The sequence below is a fragment of the Arachis hypogaea genome, chromosome 15, assembly GCF_003086295.3.
Source record: "Arachis hypogaea cultivar Tifrunner chromosome 15, arahy.Tifrunner.gnm2.J5K5, whole genome shotgun sequence".
Taxonomy (NCBI): domain Eukaryota; kingdom Viridiplantae; phylum Streptophyta; class Magnoliopsida; order Fabales; family Fabaceae; genus Arachis; species Arachis hypogaea.
Window position 1 is genome coordinate 64924924 of NC_092050.1, and position 19016 is coordinate 64943939.

Here is a 19016-nt window from a genome sequence, read left to right on the forward strand (position 1 = left end):
GCATCAAAGCTTTGCTAAATTCACAAGATTTTTCACCATTCTTAAGACACAAGTAAATATAGCATAAATCTCATGAAAATGAATCAATTTAACCATGTTTGAATGAATCAAGGCATGCATAAAATTCTCATCCAAATACTTACTTATTGCCTAAGAAATGCATGAAACTACCCTAAAACAAACTATAAAAATGGCTTGTGAAACTAGCCAAGATGCCCTGGCATCACAACACCAAACTTAAATCTTGCTTGTCCACAAGCAAGTGATAGAAGATGAGAAGGATGAAATGAAAATACAAGAGATACAAGTCCTTATTCAGAGAATTCAAATCCTTGGTTCATTGAGTTTCATGCATGGCAATTTAGGTTCATGTTCATGATGGTTTCTAGGCTCTTATATGTTCTTGAATTCTCACTCTAGTGCCTTCTATGAGACTTTTATTCTTGATCCTTAACTTCTCTGTTTTTGTTTTTCTTCCTTCTTTAGAGCTTATTGCTTTCTGTAGCTAAGTGTTCTATATTGAGACAACTTTTTAGGATAGGCTTTCAGCCAAAATTTCCGAATCAGTTGGTTCAAGATGCTAGGTGTTGAAATACCCCTAAGGACTTAATCACCCAAGTCTCTCCTCAACACATATACAGCACAAGCACATGGTTTATTATTCATTCCTTAGACCTTGGTGTCTAGCACCTCTTTGGGTTGCTAAATATTTTGTGACAAGGTTGCTCTTGATAGTGGATTTTCAGTTCGTAATCTCGGGTTAGTTAACCCAAGTTGTCAAGTGATAAAGCACTCCTAAGAACTTACTCATCCAAGAAGATCCTTGCACAAAAACACCGCAGGCACATGCCTTAAGGTTCAAACTATTGGTGCCTAGCTTTGTTTGCTCTCTTCTTTCTTTTTCCTTCTCTTTTTCTCTTTTTTTAGGATCTTAATAATTCATTTAAGTCTCATAGAATGCACTTCAAGATCATAATTCAAGAGATATATTAGCCTTGTACCTTATTGATAAACCAACTTAGCTAGCAATTACCACCACAACACTAGGACTTAATTCTGCAACATCGGATTTCACTCTTATTTTTCACAATAAATTCTCATAATTTCTTTTATTGAGCTCAAGAACACAGCATACAATTCAAGCAAGGATGTAGTGGTCTAGGCACTTAGACTAGCATACTTAAATGACAAGCACAGAAAGCAAGCACACAGAATGTAGACACAGGTAAACTAATCAGCAGGGTACAATTAGACTTCTAATTAAAGCACTACAAACCCGAAACAGTTAAGTACAATACAACCTCTTGGTGTCTTCTTGTTTCTTCCTTGTCATCATCATCCATAGCTTTTGCATCCTTCTTTGTCTCCTTGGATGATGGTGCATATTTTTTCCAAGAGATTGATTGAATTCCTGCAAAGTTATTGGAAGTTGTTTGTTCCCCAAGCACTTGAGAAATAGTTAGCATGCATGTATGCTTGTGAATTTCTGAACTTAAGTTGGTGTGTGAACACCAAACTTAGTTCCTTGCCTAATGCAGCAGATTGAATACATGCAGAGAACCTCATGTGCTTTTATTAAGAAAACAACTATGAACTAGAAATTGAGCAACTGTTAAGTAGTTCCCTGATTGGTTGGAGCTAGTGACTATTCATGCAGAGGGTTACAATGTGTTCTTAATGAAATCTTTGGTGGAACACCAAACTTAGAATTACACATTCACCACTAAATTATTTTGGTTTGCAACACCAAACTTAGCTCCTTGCAATGCAGATAAATCTACTTAACTCTTTTATTGAAACAGCTAGGAAAAGAAAATTACCTTTGGTTGGGTTGCCTCCCAACAAGCGCTCGTTTAATGTCATTAGCTTGACATTTTGTTCATGAATTTCTTCCTCTTCTTCCAGTTTGTCAAGAGGAATGAACTCAAGTGGCAAAAGGAGCCAGTTCATGCCCCTTGTTGTGAGTACCTTTTTTCAGCAAGCTTTCTTTTGTGATTGGCTTGAGTGAACTTGCTTGTTGGATCAGGAGTTGAATTATCTTTTGACCTTCCCTTTTTCATGAATATGATCCTTTGTTTTTCGGTCACAATCCTCCTTTTGGTGCTTATTTCTATTGCCTTCACATCTTTGATCTAAAGACTTGGGTATTATTGGATAGTTGGAGCATCCTCTTCATCAAGAGCTTCTTTAATTGGTGGTTCAATGAACTCACCCTCTATGCAACTCTCTGTTTCATTGGAGTGTGGACTCCCTTGATTGACTTCCTCCCTTTCTTCTATATGATGTTGCATTGAGTCTTTTGGGAGTGAGTTATCATGTTCCTTTGTCACCCCTAGTAGCCTCTGTGGGTATGGAGCCTTAGGTTTATATACTCTCACAACCTCCTCCTTCTTCATAGGAATCTCACTTGGTATGGGTGCCTCTTTTTCTTGTTCTTTTGATTCCTCCCTTATACTCACCATTTAGTCCTCATCCTCCTTGCTAAGCACCACTCCAAAGTGTTTTGCTATATAGTTTAAATGTGCTTCAATGTTTCTGAAGGTGACAGCTTGTTTTTCTGTCAATGCTCTCGACCATTGAATGAACTCCTCAGTTTCTGGAAAGAGTGAAGTGGTCTCTCTATGTGACCTCAGCTCTTTAATGAATTGTTCTTCATAATAGGATTGTGCTGTCTGTCTCAATTTTTCTTCATGCTCTCTTTTTACTATTTTCTCCTCTTCGTTTGTCTTTATCATTTCTTCAAGGAGGAGTTCTATCCTAGCAAGTTGATCTTCTTCTCTTCTTTTTTTGAGTTCTTCAATGATGAGTTCCATCCTAGCAAGTCTATCTAAAGGAGATTTGATGCACCACTATTTCGTGGTACATTTTATGCTTAATTAAGTAGATTTTATCAACTTTTCCCACATTTATTCAATGAAATAGCATGGTTTCATAATTTTTCCTTAATTTGTGCTTAAGTGTGAAAACATGCTTTTTAGGCCTTAAATTCGCTAATTTTGATTTACCTTTGATTCCACTAGATGCCTTGATGTGATTGTTAGTGAATTCAGGTTGAAAATGCTAGGAATGGATCAAAGGAATGAAGAGAAAAGCATGCAAAGTGGAGAAATCATGGAAAATTAAGGATTTGGGATGCATTCATCGACGCACACGCGTGAAACGACGCGCACGCATGAATTTGAAGTCGCATGGCGACGCGTACGCGTACATCATGTACGCGTGGATAGCAAAAACGCTAAACGACGCATACGCATCACTGCTCGCACGTGACCTCATTAAAGTGAAAATGCTAGGGGCGATTTCTGAGCTTCCCACGCCCAGATCCAACTCATTTTCTGAGCCTATTACAAGTAGAAATGAGAGGAATCAAGGGAGGGATCACAGAGTTTAGTTTTCATCATGCTTTAGTTAGTTTCTAGAGAGAGAAGCTCTCTCTTCTCTCTAGAATTAGGTTAGATGTTGCTTAGGAATTCTTAAATCTACGTTTAATTCATGCTTTAATTTACTTTTCCTTTTCAATTTCTTGTTCCTCTACCATTGCTCTCTTAGTTTAGTATTTTTCTTTTTGTAATTATTTACTTTGTTGTTGATGCACTCTTATTTCTTCCATTTTCCTTTTAATGCAATTTATGTTTTGTGTTCCTTTATTGTTGATTTGAGTTGTTGTTGTTAATTTCCTTGCAATTGATAGTTATAGATTTACTTTTCTTACAATCCTATTTTGCTTTCCTTTTATGCCTTCCAAGTGTTTGATTAAATGCTTGGAAGGATGTTAGAGTAGATTTTTGTGTTCTTGGCTTGGGATGGTAACTTAGGTAAACTTGAGTTGCTAATGTCCAAGTGTTGATAGTTGGTGTCCTTTGACTCTAGCCTTTCCTTAAGTAATTAGTGAGATGGTTAGGACTTATGGATTAGGATTGGTGTAGCTCATTTGACTTTCCTCCACTCGTTAGAGGATGACTTAATGGGATTAATCCTTGCAATTATCATGTTGGGGTTAGTGACAAGGATAAAGATCCTTGACCATCATTCCTTCCCAAGACCTTTTTACATTTGAGTTCCTTTTACTTTCTTGCAATTTACTTTTCTTGTTTCTTATTCCAAAACCCCAAAATATGCATCTCATAACCAATAACAAGAACACTTTCCTGCAATTCCTTTGAGAGATGGCCCGAGGTTTGAATACTTCGGTTATTTTTATTGGGGTTTGCTACTTGTGACAATCAAATTTTTTGCATGAGAGGATTATTTGTTGGTTTAGAAACTATTCTTGCAACGAGATTTCAATTGTGAAATTCTATACCAACCAATCTTCCCTTCATCAAAATGGTGCCGTTGCCGGGGAATTGCAAGTGTGTGCCTTGTTATTGGTTATTGTACATATGTTAGTATTGTGAATAGTTTGCTCTTTTGTTGGTTTGCTTGTTTGATTTAGTAGTTAGATTTTATCTCCTTATTTTTGTGCTTTTTGTTTTTGCTTATCTACTATGAATTCTCATAATTTTGGCTATGAGTGTGGTTACAATTATGTTGTAGGAAATGAAAGCTTCAATGAGGATATGCATCAATGATGGAACAATCAAGGTTGGGAGGAGCCTCCAGCCTATGGACAATCTTGATGGCAACAACCTCCTCTGGTTTCTCATAGGTATAATCCAATCCCTAATGCATATCAATCCAATAGCTATGGTGGACCCCCTTGTAGTTACCAACAAGCACCACCATATGCTTATGAACCTCATCCTCAACATAACCCTCAACTATAGTCACAAGCCCTTTTTACCAACCACCTTCATATGACCCTAATCCTTACCCACCACACCAACAACCATACGAGCCATATGAACCACATATAGAACCACCACCATTCCAACATCAACATCTTCAAGAACCACCCCCTCTATATTATTATCAAGATGAACCACCTCCAATATATGCAAATTTTCACCCACAAGATGAATTCTACTTTCCACCACAACCCTCCATGGAAGAATATTCATATCCATCGATCCAAGAGTAACATGATCTTACTTATGTTAGCAATTTGGAACAAGAATCAAGAGATCGCCTCAAGGAATCAATAGACCGGCTTCAAGCAACCATCTGTCAAAAGATAGACTCATAGGATTCATGCCATAAGCAAAACGTGTTCAAGGATGATTTTGGAGGAGCAACCGTGGAGTGTGTTATACAACAAGTGGAAAAACTGGAGAGTGTTGAACCGCCACACCCCTACCAAGAAGAACCACCATCCTATTATGAACCCTTCCTCCAAAATAATGAACCTTCTTACCCACCCCAATCTCCAATAGATGAAACCCTTAGTCTTCTCCGTCAAGGGCAAGAAGAGATGCAAAGGTACTAGGATTCACGGCCACCTTGGAAGAGGTAGTGCATCGATTAGCCTCCCAATGCTTGAACACTCGAAGCACTTCCTTGGCCACATGTGGGGAATCAAATGAAGAGCATAGCATGAAGGAGAGATTGGAAACTCCGGTGGGAACCTAGAGTTGAGGGAAACCCCTCCAACAAGATTGAAGTTGATGTTGAGGAGGAAAGTGCACATCCTCCAAAGCATATTCCATATGAAAAATTGGATGGGATAGAGCAAGAATTGAGTTCCCATGGCGATGAAGATCAAGCCTCAAATCCTAGTGGCGAAGAATCCTTTAAACTTGAAGAACCTTCTCCCAGTGAACTTGAGAGTGTTGTGGAGGTAGATTTTTCTCATCCTCCCAATCATGGTTTGAGTAAGGGAAAAGAGTTAGATAAAGCTAATGAGAAAAGGATTGAAAGTGAAAAATCTTGTGAGGAGGTGGAGGTCCTTAGAAAAAGAAGGACGGGAGTTGAATGCAGTTTGTCAAGATCCTTGGAAGCTTCTTTACCTAGGTTGTCAAATTCTCCTACACTTGAGTGGGTGAAAGTCATTTCTATTAGCTTTATTGTCCCACTTGAGTATGGTTTGCTTGAAACGGATGGTCAACTTAGAGAACTTTGTGGGATGAAGCGTAAGAGAAGGATGTTTCGTGGTTGGCGTTGCAAATCAAGGCTCCTTATGGTTGATACTTCAAAGATGAGGTACAAAAGTTTGGCTAGTGCTCAATTAGATGGGTTTAGAAGGAGAGTTAGGCACTTCATTGAGAATTCATCTTACTTACCACCCGGATGGAATAATGATGATCAACTTGAAGATGGGTGTCAAAAAAAGTGTGGGATCCCGGATCGCACAAGGAGAATCAAATTTGGGAGCTCATAGCTTGTGAAGAACTCCATCAAAGCTTGGGGCTATTACTTTTGAACAATGGAGCTTATTGGAAGTCCAAGCATTGGTGGATGTTGAAGCATTGAATCAAGCACAAGCCATCTTGATGAGGAGCTCCCCATAATTCCAACTTAAGGACAATAAATAAAAGTGCTAGGTGGGAGACACCCCACCATGGTAAAATCTTTTCATTTTCTCTTTTGTACATATTGGTAATTAGTTAATTTCATGTTTTAATTGGTTTGTTGAGTTTATTTGGTAGTTTGGTATGTTAAATAAGGTTTAAGAGTGTTTTGGTAGCTGTTTGGAGGTTTGGAATGCATGGTTTGGTGCAAGAACTTGGATAAATTTTGAAAAATAGAGCACCAACCCACGCGTACGTGTGCACCATGCGTACGCATGAACTCAAGCTTTTCGATCATCCACGCACATGCGTCACTCACGCGTACGCGTAGATTCTAAATTTTCACCTCCCAGCCAAAAACCAAAGAGTTGTTCCTACTTCATGCCAAGTTTATGCCCGAGGCACAACTCTGTCGACGCGCACGCGTCACCCCATGCGTACGCGTCGACGCGCTGAATAACCCACCACACGTACACGTGACACACGCGTACGCGTCGCTTCCATTTCACCACCCCACGCGCACGTGTCACTCCACGCGTACACGTGGGTCACCTTGTTTCAACACTCCTCTTTTCTTCTCTCCTTTCCATTTCTTTCCTTCTTCTTTCTTCTTCTCTTTTCTTTCCACTCATCACCTATCATCCAACACTACCAAACACCCTCTATAACCATTTCTTTTAGTTAGTTAGTTGTTTGTTTAGTTTAAATTTTGTTTAATTTTCTATCTTTCATACTAAGTGTTGGATTATTAATCTTGTTTACTGTTTATTGCTACTGATCACTGATAGGATGTTAGTGTAACATCATTTTTGTTACTTGTCATTGTTGGATTCTTTGTTGAGATCATAATTTACTACTTGGTTTTGAATCTTTCATGCTTAACTTCTATGGATACCAAGTACATGAGAATTGCCTTCAATGAATGTTAAATCTTTTTGAATTGCATGATTTGGCCACCATGTGATTTGAATCCTTTCCTTTGATTAGGTGATTTCTTGATGGATGTTGTGCATTTATCTCAAAGCATTGTGTTTCTTAATCACATGCATCCATATGTTTTTTGGCTTGAATGCTTTTATGTTTCTTTATTGCTTGTCTTAACTCACAAGTTTCTTTCGAAGCATCTCAAGCACACTAGAATGAGTGAAGAGCATGCTTCTCTTGTGACATAGCTTTTTATGCTAGTGTATGTTCTAAAATTGCGCACAACTTAGGACTCACACACCTATTTCCTTAACGTCACACTAATTCACTCACTCAATTCTAGTGGTTTTTACCTCATCCCAACAATATATGCTTCCTTGCTTTCGCATTTACTTCTTTTACTATCATGTCTGCTAATTTTAGGATGAAGCATTATAAGCAAAAATGGAAGTGGGAGAAAGAACACGCAGCAGCGGGTTGATCCGCTAGCTAAAGGTGGCAACCCGTACTGTCGTCGTACCCCTTTGCTCATCTGTGGATGCACCGAGGACGGTGCAAACTTTTAAGTGTGGGAGGTCGTCCGACCAATCGGCATTTTTGGGTGACAAATTTCTAATCCCAACACTTTTGCACTTCATTTTTTAGGTCTTTTACAATTTTTGTTGTATTTTCTTATTTTGCATATATATACATAATAAGCTTGGTCAAAATAATAAAATTTTTCCAAGGAATTTATCTGTAGGGCACATCAATTGATTTGAGTAAAAATTTTTCACTGAACTTGCTTGAATTAAACACATATTGTGAGCATGTTTTTGAGCTAAGAACACAAGCTTGCGAGTTTTGAGCCTAAGTGTGTGGTTACATCTTATAACCACTTATTTTTCTTCTTGTGTGTATTATTCTCTTTCTATGATTGTAATCTTTGATTTGTTTGAGTCTTTATGTCCATTATTCCTTGTATACATGCTTTTATATGATTGAGGCCATTGTTTCAATTAGCTCACTTACCCAAATAGCCTTACCGTTTATCTTCCATTGTTAGTCAATTTTGAGCCTATGATTAACCCACTTTGTTCTTAATATAGCACATTACAAGCCTTTAAGCGAAAAACAATAAATGTCCTTAATTTAGATCTTTGATTAGCTTAGGCTAGTGAGTGTATATATCATCCAAGTGTGGGGAAACTTGGGACATTGGTTAGGAAAAGGTGTGTTTTGTATCTTTATTGAAAATCATGGGAATTGGGTACATACTCATGTGTTAATTAAATGTAAAACCATATGCATTGATACTTTTGTATATCCTTTATTGCAAAAAAAAATGAGAAAATAAAAAGAAAAAATATATATATGAAAAGGAAAAATGTAGAAAAGGAAAGAAAAAAGAAAAGCAATAAAAAGGGGACAAAATGCCCCAAAGTGAAGTCCAATAATAATCAATGCATATGGGTTGTGATAAAAAAGAGAATGCACGAGTGTGTGAATAAGTGAAGAATGGGTAGTTAGGTTAGCTTTGAAATTGTATAGGCTGTCATAGGTTAGGTGGGAAGTTTAAGTTAATCAAAGATTCAAATCTCTAGTCCACTTGACCATATGCATCCTACCTTGACCCTAACCCCATTACAACCTATGGATAAGTCCTCATGATATTTTATGCTTAATTGAGTAGATTTTATCAACTTTTCCCATATTTATTCGATGAAATAGCATGGTTTCATAATTTTCCCCTAATTTGTGCTTAAGTGTGAAAACATGCTTTTTAGGCCTTAAATTCACTAATTTTGATTTACCTTTGATTCCACTAGATGCCTTAATGTGTTTGTTAGTGAATTCAGGTTGAAAAGGCTAGGAATGGATCAAAGGAATGAAGAGAAAAGCATGCAAAGTGGAGAAATCATGGAAAATCAAGGATTTGGGATGCATTCATCGACGCGCACGCGTGAATTTGAAGTTGCATGGCGACGCGTACGCATACATGACGTGTATGCGTGGATAGCAAAAATGCCAAACGACGCATACGCGTGACCCACGCATACGCGTCGCTGCTCGCACGTGACCTCATTAAAGTGAAAACGCTGGGGGCGATTTCTGAGCTTCCCAGGCCCAGATCCAACTCATTTTCTAAGCCTATCACATGCAGAAATGAGAGGAGTCACGGGGGAATCACAGAGTTTAGTTTTCATCATGCTTTAGTTAGTTCTAGAGAGAAGAATCTCTGAATTAGGTTAGATGTAGCTTAGGAATTCTTAGATCTAGGTTTAATTCATGCTTTGATTTACTTTTCCTTTTCAATTTCATGTTCCTCTACCTTTGCTCTCTTAGATTAGTATTTTACTTTTTGTAATTCTTTACTTTGTTGTTGATGCACTCTTATTTCTTCCATTTTCCTTTTAATGCAATTTATGTTTTATGTTCCTTTATTGTTGATTTGAGTTGTTGTTGTTAATTTCCTTGCAATTGATAGTTGTAGATTTACTTTTCTTGCAATCCTATTTTGTTTCCTTTTATACCTTCCTAGTGTTTGATTAAATGCTTGGAAGGATGTTAGAGTAGATTTTTATGTTCTTGGCTTGGGATGGTAACTTAGGTGAACTTGAGTTGCTAATGTCCAAGTGTTGATAGTTGGTGTCCATTGACTCTAGCCTTCCCTAAAGTAATTAGTGAGATGGTTAGGACTTATGGATTAGGATTGGTGTAGCTCATTTGACTTTCCTCCACTCGTTAGAGGATGACTTAATGGGATTAATCCTTGCAATTATCATGTTATGGTTAGTCACAAGGATAAAGATCCTTGACCATCATTCCTTGCCAAGACCTTTTTACATTTTAATTCCTTTTACTTTCTTGCAATTTACTTTTCTTATTTCTTATTCCAAAACCCCAAAATATGCATCTCATAACCAATAACAATAACACTTTCCTGCAATTCCTTTGAGAGACGGCCCGAGGTTTGAATACTTCGGTTATTTTTATTGGGATTTGCTACTTGTGACAACCAAATTTTTTCATGAGAGGATTATTTGTTGGTTTAGAAACTATACTTGCAACGACATTTCAATTGTGAAATTCTATACCAACCAATTTTCCCTTCATCAAGGTTGCGTAGGTTGTGATGGTTGGTTGTGGTTGGCTTATGAATGGAATTGGTTGTTTTGTAGTTGTGTGTTCTGAAAGTGGTATGACTCTTGTGGGTAATGGAATGAGTTTTGTGGATGGTGAAATGAATTGTATGGATTTGGGACGGAATTTTGTGCTGAGGCATACTCAAGTGATGAAGAATTTACACATGTAAAACTAGGAGGTGAGGTTGGATAACTAAGAGGTGATGGCTCTTGATGAATGGGGTATGAATGAGTGAAATCTCTTTGATTTTGATCTTCCCAGCCACAACTTAAGTGGTGATCAATTTCACCAAAATATGGACTATTTTGTGGCTCTGGGAAGTACCCCATTTCATGTTCTTGATACTCCCACCCACCATTAGCATAATAACGTGAGTCATTCTGTGGTGGTGGAAAGTTTCCTACGAAATTTGATTGACCAAAATATGATGAATACTCCTTTCTTTCTTGCAAAATGTTCTGTCTCAAACAATAATCACCAAAAGAAATTAGAATCTCCATTGTCATAAATAAGGAATTCTTAGTGAGGCAATACCACAAACAGCTAGTGATTATTGTGCTAACAAGTAAATAAACAAAGAAAAATGGCTTAAAGTGCAGAGAATATACTAACAAACTGAAACAGAAACTAATTACAAAAGAAAAGAAAAGTGTTCAATCTAGTTATCCTCCAATTTAGTAATTGTCAATACAAAACCAATCTTCGGCAACAGTGCCATAAACCTGATACACGAAACTTGTCTCTCAACAAATTTCCACCGGCAAGTGCACCGGATTATTGTCAAGTAAAAACTCACTATAGAGTGAGATCGAATCCCACAGAGATTGGTTGGTTGATCAACGTTAATTGGAGAAGTGTTCTAGTTAAACTGAATCAGAATTGAATTGAGGTTGCAGAATTTAAATTGGCGGGAAACTTAGAGAGCAAGAAATATAAATTACTGAATGTAAATAATAGAAATTAAACTACAGAAGGGAAATTGCAGGAAATTAAAGTGCAGAAGCTTAAATTGCAAGAAATTAAAAAGGAATGGGGATTGTTAAGCATAAATGTAACAGCAGAATTGAAAGAATGGGTAAGATCAGAAATGGGGGAGTCATTGGGCTTAGGAGATATTGCATTCTCCGGATCAAATTCATAGATCAAAGTATTGGTAGGATTACATGTCACGATATCCATCCAACCCCCAATCTAATCCAATGTGAAAAAGCATTTCTAGCATGATCCCCTCCTCCCTCTCTCGAGGATCAGAGGAAATCAAATTACGAATAGCTTTTCTGTCAAGACAACTATTCAATTAAACTAAGATCGAAAGCTTTCTAGCAAAATCAAGAGAAAAGACAGAAGAAGAAGAATGAAAACTGTTATTGATCCATTGAATTACAACAGAGCTCCCTAATCCAATGAAGAGGGATTTAGTTGTTCATAGCTCTGGAAATGGAAATTGAAATTAAAAAAAATAAGATTGCAGAAGTAAACTAAAATTTGCAGAGAAAGTGAATTATGCAGAAAGTTCCAATTCTAGATCACAGATCCAATCTGTCCAACCCCTAAAGGAAAAGAAAATGGAAATACATAAAAGAAAAAGAAAAGTGCAGAGAGAATAAACAGAGTTCTGAACTCCCAGAGCCCCTTCAGGGCCCCTAGAGAGCTCATTCTATCTTCAACAACCCTTCTATTTATACTCTTCTTCTCATCTTCAATTGAATCAAGTACTTGGATGTGGGCCTTGGCTGAAGCAGTTAGGAGTGATTCTTAATGATATTTGATAATGGACGTTTGGCAACTAACTGCATACTACAACAAATACGGGCTTTAGCAACGCCAAATTTTGCAACGCCTTAAAACCGTTCTCTTAGATAATTTTAGACAATGGTTTTTTGTAGTGTTACTATTGAATTCAATTTTTCATTATTTTATAGCAACAAATTAAAATCGTTCTCTTTGACTATTTTAAAGAACGGTTTTATAACCGTTACTATGATTTGTTTTTAAGCAACGGTTTTTTATTGTTGTTTAAATAATTGTACAAAAGAAACGCATAAAAACCATTGCCAAAATGCTACACTTTAAAACCGTCCTATTAGATGGTTTTAGACAATGATTTTTACAGTATTGCTGATGAAGTTCAATTTTTCATTACATTATAGGAACAAAATAAAACCGTTCTCTTTGACTATTTTAAAGAACGGTTTTATAACCATTACAACAATTGTTTATCAAATAACAATTTTCTAATATTATGTAAATAATTATACAAATTAAAAGATACATATAAAAATAATTATAAATAATCATACAAATTAAAACAATTTTTTCTATAAATACTAAATTTATAAAATACTCAAAAACTATTCTTATAAATATATAACACATATTATTTTTAGAAAAAATAAAATTAAAATACATTTATAATAAATATTATATATTTTTTTATAAATAACAAGCATGTGAGTTTTGAGCCAAATTGTGTGGTTACATCATATAACCACTTATTTTCATTCTTGTGTGCATTGTTCTCTTTCTATGATTGTAATCTTTGATTTGTTTGATTCTATATGTCCATTGTTCCATGTATATATGCATTTATATGATTGAGGCCATTATTTCATTTAGCTCACTTACCCAAATAGCCTACCTTTCATCAACCATTGTTAGCCAACTTTGAGCCTATTTAATCCCTTTTATTCTTAATTATAGCACATCACTACCCATAAGCGAAAAAAACAATAAATGTCCTTAATTTGGATCTTTGATTAGCTTAGGCTAGTGAGGGTGTGTATCATTTGGGTATGGAAAACTTGGGACATTGGTTGAGATAAAAGTGTAATTTGTATTTTTGTTGAAAATATTGGGAATTGGGTACATATTCATGCACTATATGTAAAACCATATGCATTGATACAATTGTATATACTTTAGAAAAAAATGAAGAAAAAATATATATAGAAAAAGAAAAAGAAAAATATATAGAAAAAGAAAAGCAATAAAAAGGGGACAAAAATGCCCGAAAGTAAAGTTCAATAAAAATCAATGCATGTGGAATGTTAATTAAAAAGAATGCATGAGTATGTGAAAAAGTGGGAATCATGGGTAGCTAGGTTGTGTATTAGAGTTGTATAGGTTGTTATATGTGTTTGGTGAGAGCTTAGGTTAATCAAAGATGCAAATTTCAAGCTCACTTGACCATATACATCCCTACCTTTACCCTAGCCCAATTACAACCTATGAACAAGACCTCATGATGAGTGTATGCATGCATTGAATAATTGTTGATTGTTAGATGAAAACCAAATCTTGAAAAGCATTATTAGAGGAGAATTAAGTGATCGACCCTATACACTAGAGCGACTAGAGCGGATACACCTCCGGTGAGGGTTCGATGCTCAATTCCTTGTTCTCGGCTTTCATGAGCGTTCTTCGTGCAAGTCCATTTATACTTCATTTTGATATTTGAATTGGTAGGATTCATGAATCATCATATGATCTTAGCCCTACTTATTCATACATGTGTTCTTGGGGATTGATTTACTTTTAATCAAGTAGGTAGAATCATCTTGCATTTAGTTGCATTCATATAGATAGGTGCATATAGTTTATTTGCATTGAATAAATGTTCATACCCTTTTCTTGTCCCTCTTTATTCATAGCATGAGGACATGCTTGGTTTAAGTGTGGGGAGATTTGATAAACCCCGATTTTGTGGTTTATCTTGTGCTTAATTTAGGTGATTTTATCAACTTTTCTCACATTTATTCAATGAAATAGCATGGTTTTGCAATTCTCCCTTGATTTTTGCTTAAATGTGGGAGAACTCATGAAGAAATGAAGCAATCGTAAAGCTATCAAGCCTGACCTCTTCGCACTCAATCGACCATAACTTGAGCTACAGAGGTCCAAATGAGACGGTTCTAGTTGCGTTGGAAATCTAACATCCGGGGCTTCGAAATGATATAAAATTTGCCATATGTTGTATGACGCATAGGGGCACGCACGCACCATGTACGCACGCGCCGATGGAGCACGTGGGTCCACTAAAGAGAAATCATGGCCAGCGATTTCTAGCTCATTTTGGGCCCAATCCAACTCATTTCTGATGCTATTGAACCGAAGAATTGAGGGGGAATGAACCAAATAGTCATAGTTTAGTTTCCATCATGTTTTAGGATAGAATTTTAGAGAGAGAGGCTCTCTCCTCTCTCTAGATTTTAGGGTAGTTTTAGTTAATTCTTCTTGGATCCAAGTTATAATTCTTGTTTTGATTTAGTTCTTCCTTTTAATTTCTTGTTATTACATCTTTATTCTTCTAGTTTTACTTGTCATTTTCTTTATTTTGCCATTTTTATGTTTATGAACAATTGTTGGATCTTAATTTTCTTTAATGCAATTTTATGTTTCCATGTTCTTTTATGTTGATCTTGCTTACTATTGTTGATTTCTTGCTATTGATAGTTAAGGGTTTCCTTTAATTCTTGCATTTTGTTATGTTTACTTTTCTTGCATTCTAGGTATTTGATAAAATGTTTCCTCTAGTTTTTGGGTAGTTCTCTTGACTCTTGGCCTAGGCTAAGGAAATTGAGTGACCTTGAGTCATTGGGTCTCATTGAATTGGAGATTTGATAACCCTTGGTGATCAATTTGATACTCATTGACGCCAACCCACTACTAATCTAATTAGTAGGTAGGTTGGGACTTATGGGTTGATGTGATCAAACCTATTTGACGTACTTCAAGCCTAGGAGTAGATATTATGTACTTAAGGCTTTGGAAGTAGACTTAATAGGTTGGCCTCTCATAATTATCAATATATGGTTTGTTGACAAGGATGGTGATCTCAATTACCTATGTCTTGCCAAGAGTTGTTTTCCTTTATTTTATTAGTTAATTGTTCATTTACTTTTCTTGCCATTCATTTTCTTGCAAAAATTATAAATCAAAACCCCCTTGTCCCCTCATAGCCAATAATCATACACATCATTGCAATTCCTCGTGAGACGACCCGGAGTCTAAATACTCTGGTTAATTCTTATTTGGGGTTTGTACATGTGACAACTAAATTTTTTTATGAAAGGACTATTGTTTGGTTTAGAAACTATACTTTACAACGTGAATTCATTAGTGGAATTCTAGACCATACAAAAGTTTGTTCATCACCGTCATACTCAATTTCACCAAATTGGACATACATTTACCTTGAAGCAGCTTGGTCTGATCATTGGCAAAGGTCGGTGATTCATTATATTAGTAGCTTGACATTGTGGTTTAGTTCTTTTACTTTTATATTCATTGCATAGGACAATAATTTGTGCATTTTTTTTCCTTTGAATCTACTGCTGCTTGTGCAATCTGATGATGAGAATTTTTTTAATGGGCGAGTATATGGCTAAATTCTTGCATAGGAAAATAATTGGTTTCCATGTGGTGTTTGTAATTGAAACAGCCTAATTTAAATAAGTTTGTATTCTTGAAAGGCCAGCGTGGAAGGAAGCTTGTGCTACTCTTCAAAAGCTCCTTTCAGGTACAAGTTGCAACCTCAATTTGTTCTTTTCTTTTACTTTGTTTCCACATTCTAATGCCTTAAAAGCTATACTTTCACTCTCTTTCAACCTAAAACCACACTTCTCTGTCACTTGCTCTGCCTCTTCTTCCGGTACCACAGTTTCTTCTTCTTCTCATTATGCTCTTCATTTTGTCCAATTTAGCTTCTTTTTCTTTTTTATATTTCTTTCAGTTCATTTATTTTTTGAAGTGGTAGTGTAGCTACTAGTGTGATAACAAAGGCGACGTTGCTAGTTCCTAATAGCATTCAGTTTTAACAAATTTGTTGCTTTAGATAGTGGTGCAAATTGTTATAGGAGAGGGTAATTCAGGTATTTTTGAGTCTTTGAGATGAATCAATTAATTGAGATTGTTGAAGTTGATTCATTGAAGGCATGGAGAAAGAGAGGAAAAAGTTCTGTTAACAATTAACATTCACTTGTATATTTTACAGAAATGAGTAATATTGTTCAAATTTGGGAGACTGTTATAAGCATTTATTTCTCTTGATTACTCTTTTATTTTCTTGATTATACTCATTTAAGCAAGAGAAATTCATGATTTTTTCTTTAGATCCTCTGCTGGTGAAAGGCTGCCAGAGGAGAAATATCCATCCTTTCGAGAGAGGTCGGAGACAACTGATCTCATTGTAGAAATTTCTTTGCATCCTTGGAATGCCTTTAGGCCTGATGGAGTGAACATTTTCTCTGACATCCTTATGCCTCTTCTTGCATTTAGGGTCGAATTCGACGTAGAAGACGTAAGGGGTCCTGTTATTCAGTCCCCAATACGCACCAAGGAGGGACTAAAGGCTCTACATCCAATTGACCTGGAAAAGCTCAGTTTTGTTGGAGATTCACTCAAGATATTACGCAAGGAGGTAAACCTAGTTGCATTACCGCTTCTATATATCATGGCTATCCTTCAAAGGAGCCGTTTTCCTTACTTATTGCTTTTTACTTAGGTTGGTGTTGATGCTGCCATTTTAGGTTTCATGGGAGCACCTTGGACAATAGCAATATATATAGTGGAAGGGGGTACAACACGCACCTATACAACCATTAAGAGTATGTGCCATACAGCACCACATTTATTGCGGACTCTGCTCTCTCATTTAGCGCAAGCAATAGCAGATTATGTTGTTTTCCAAGTGGAGTCTGGGGCTCACTACATACAAATATTTGATTCATGGGGTGGAGAACTACCACCTGATATGTGGAAACGCTGGTCAAAGCCTTATATCAAAGAGGTAATGTAGAAAAGTTCCCATTTATTTTCATCTTATTGAAATTGTGTTCTAATTTTTTAAACTGTTCTATTTGGGATCCATGTCATAGAAAGCCTAAGTGTATCTATTTCAACTTTTGCTTATTTGTTTAGTTGAATCTTTGAACTAGACAAACCATGTGTTGCTTTCAAAGGTTTGCAATGATTACAGGTTTTTTTTTATGTAAATTATTGTTTTGTTCCAAGCTCTCATGATTGTCATTTGGGTGGTAAATAATAAGATGAGCTAAGAGCTTGTAATTTGTAAGCATCAAGTGGTAAATAAGCTTGCTTGATCTTGGTCTTCTGAATTTCGGAGAGAAAGTCCAAATCAGAGGCTACACCTTCAAACTTTTTTATTTAATTGAAACTATGTTGCTGTTAGTGCATCATCATAATTTGTAAAACATAAAATATTTGCAAATTGAACGTTGGGCACAAGATGCTATTGTTCCATATTTTTCCTCTTTTGCCATGTACTGATTTCTAAACATCCAGATTGTAGATTTGGTCAAGAAAAGATGTCCTGAAGCCTGAGACACTGATTGTTCTTTATATAAATGGAAATGGTAGCCTCCTTAAGCATATCAAAGATACTGGAGTTGATGTTATTGGGCTGGACTGGACTGTGGATATGGGAGATGGAAGAAGAAGATTGGGTAGTGGAATAGGTGTGCAGGGAAATGTGGACCCTGCCTACTTATTCTCCCCACTTCCTACCCTCACTGAAGAAATTCAGAGGTTGGCGATTTAATTTGACATTCTTTATTCTCGATAGTCATATCCTTCCTTTGTGTTTGTCTTTTTAATGCTTAGTATCCAGGTTTTCTAATCTGCCAAAAATGTTTATACAGATAAAGATCAGATTTAAGATACTTTCTAGTTCTTTATGTGGAGCAGTTCCCATTGAAGCCAAGAGAGTCCACTCAAGCTGAGTTACCACACCAACTTTATTGAAGAAAAATGAAGAAATTGCCACCCTTAGGCTATAGTACTATAGTATTTTGAAAAATAATGCTGATATAAGTAAAAGTGGTTATGGCCTAGATTAGTATTATGTTATTTTGCAATGATGATATAATGTGATTGTGGATCTTACAACAATTTTCGTAAGTCAAATTTGATAGTAAATGTTCAATTAGTTTTTTTAGTAATTTGATTCAAATAATTTAGGTTATTTATTGACAATAAAATAAAAAAAATGTTGGAACTAGTTTCATTCATGAGAAAACTCTTGTAAATAAAGAATTATATTACAAAAAACCATTGTTAAAAGTCACAAAAGGCAATAGTGTTAAAACTGTTGTCAAAGATAACTATAAAATGGCAATGGTATTAAAACCGTTGCCAAAAAATGACACTAGTGGCAATGCTTTAAAACCGTTGGCTTAGTGAATAATAAAACTACAACAGTTTAAAACCGTTGCCTATCCTGTTATGGTTTTAAACCGTTACGTTATGAAAGAGAACGGTTTTAAACCGTTGCCTATCTGGCAACGGTTCTATACCGTTCTTTAAAAATTGTTGTCAAAACTATTCTCTATACCAGTAACTATGGCAACGGTTTTTCGGTTGCCGTTGCCTTTGAGCATTGGCAATGGCCGCATATACCACAGGTCAAAAACCATTGCCAAAGCATTGCCTAAAGTTTTGGGAACGGTTTTTCGATCTACGACAACGGTTTTTTACCGTTGCGAAAACCCTTATTTGTTTTAGTGTCGCATAGTCTGCATAGGTGCAAATTGGAATGGAATTAGCCTTAACGTTGGTGTCTAC

At 36.1% G+C, this 19016-nt stretch overlaps 1 pseudogene; it reads left to right on the forward strand.

The window, feature by feature from the left end:
* The window catches only part of LOC112748509 (uroporphyrinogen decarboxylase 1, chloroplastic-like), a 34477-nt pseudogene extending 16483 nt beyond the window's left edge, over positions 1-17994 (forward strand).
* The last annotated feature ends 1022 nt before the right edge of the window (positions 17995-19016 follow it).